Below are 1,651 nucleotides of genomic sequence, written 5' to 3'. Positions count from 1 at the left end.
TGTCCTTTATCTGCAGCTGGTCATCTGTTGACAGTACTTATCCCTTAGTTTCACTTTTCAACCTCTGACCTCCTTTCAGATTAATTAATAAGCAATCAATAAACCCATCCTGAATTTTTGTATTCAAGTACCCCATAATTAGAAATAGCTCTATATCAAGAGGCAGTATATGTTCCACAAATCTGAAAGAAATTCATTAAGACATAATTAGCTGAAAACACTTAGCAGACAACCCTGTTCCTTGTGCAATCATTTTATCCATATAAGAATAGGACTCTCTTTTCTAACCACAAAACTGTACTTGATAGTTTCCAGAGGATGGTTAACTCTTCAAGAACCATTTTTTTAAACGTTTTCTATTAGGAACTTAAAAACTTATTGACCATATCTTAGATAAATTACAAGACAATAATTCTTTTTTTTTATTTATTCATTTTAGATAGAGAGAGGGAGGGAGAGAGAGAGAGACAGAGACAGAGAGAGAGAGGAGAGACAGGGGGGAGGAGCAGGAAGCATCAACTCCCACATGTGCCCTGACCAGGCAATCTCAGGCTTTCGAACCGGCGACCTCAGCATTTCCAGGTCAATGCTTTATCCACTGTGCCACCACAGGTCAGAAGTCAATAATTCTTTACATTGTGTGTGTTCTAAAAATGTGCTCTACTGTATTCACTCACTCCACAAATATTTACAGAGTACTGACTGTACGCCAATCCTTAGGAACGCAATATTCAAGAGTTTGTGCCATGCTATAATTAAAGTGTTGCCCAGGGCTGAAATCCAATCTGAAGACTCAGCTGGGGTAGAGCCTCTTCCAAGCTCACATGGCTGTTGGTTGAATTTAGTTTTTTATGTTTTGAACTGAAGGTTCCAGTTCATAGCTCACCTTTGAATAGAGGCCATGCTGAATTCCTTGAGTATTCAACATGGTAGCTGATTTCATCAAAGCATGCAATCTGAGAAAGCCACATTGAGTCTCCTGGCAAAATGGAGGCTACAGTCTTTTATACTGTAATCATAGAAGTGGCAGTCCTCAATGTTGTCTTATTTGCCCTTATTTGTTAGAAGCAAGTTATTCATTGCTTCTCGGCCTTTTGGCTAAGATCAAGTGTAGAAGCAAGTTATTCAAAGTTGAGCTTTGTGGGTCAAATAAGTTTGTAAATATGATATATATGTTTGCTCACTTACAGTTTGCATTGGGTGTGGGGGACAGGCTGTAGCAGGCAGGGTCGTTATATTAGGCTTAGTTTTAAGACTAAGCCTTTCTCATCCTTTTAATACTAATATCTTTTCAAAACTAAGCTTTTCCCTACACCCTTGACTGTTGCATGATGTGGGGTGGTGCACTCTCATGAGGAATCCCATTATGCCTCAGATAAATGACTTTGTATCAGAGACTTCCTTGTTTGTATTTATATATTGGATTAAAGGTTTTTGATTTCTACATTATAAAGTGGGGCAGAGGAGCCCATGCAGGAAGAGAGCAGAGAAAGGCCACGTGGAGGAAAGAAGCAGCAGCCACAATGGTGGACTGCTAAAGGAAAAGCCAATCTGTGCAGAGTTTGTGCAGAGAGAAGGAGATGGGGAACAAAGGTAAATAAGGCTGGTGAGGTAGAAACTTTTGATTCTAGGATACTTGGATAAGGCAGTG

At 39.6% G+C, this 1,651-nt stretch overlaps 1 pseudogene; it reads left to right on the top strand.

The window, feature by feature from the left end:
• Positions 1 to 1,078: 1,078 nt before the first annotated feature.
• Positions 1,079 to 1,218, top strand: LOC136321486 (U2 spliceosomal RNA; annotated as a pseudogene).
• The last annotated feature ends 433 nt before the right edge of the window (positions 1,219 to 1,651 follow it).

This window comes from Saccopteryx bilineata, chromosome 1, assembly GCF_036850765.1.
Source record: "Saccopteryx bilineata isolate mSacBil1 chromosome 1, mSacBil1_pri_phased_curated, whole genome shotgun sequence".
NCBI classification, from domain to species: Eukaryota; Metazoa; Chordata; class Mammalia; order Chiroptera; family Emballonuridae; genus Saccopteryx; species Saccopteryx bilineata.
This window is presented reverse-complemented; position numbering and strand designations above follow the sequence as displayed.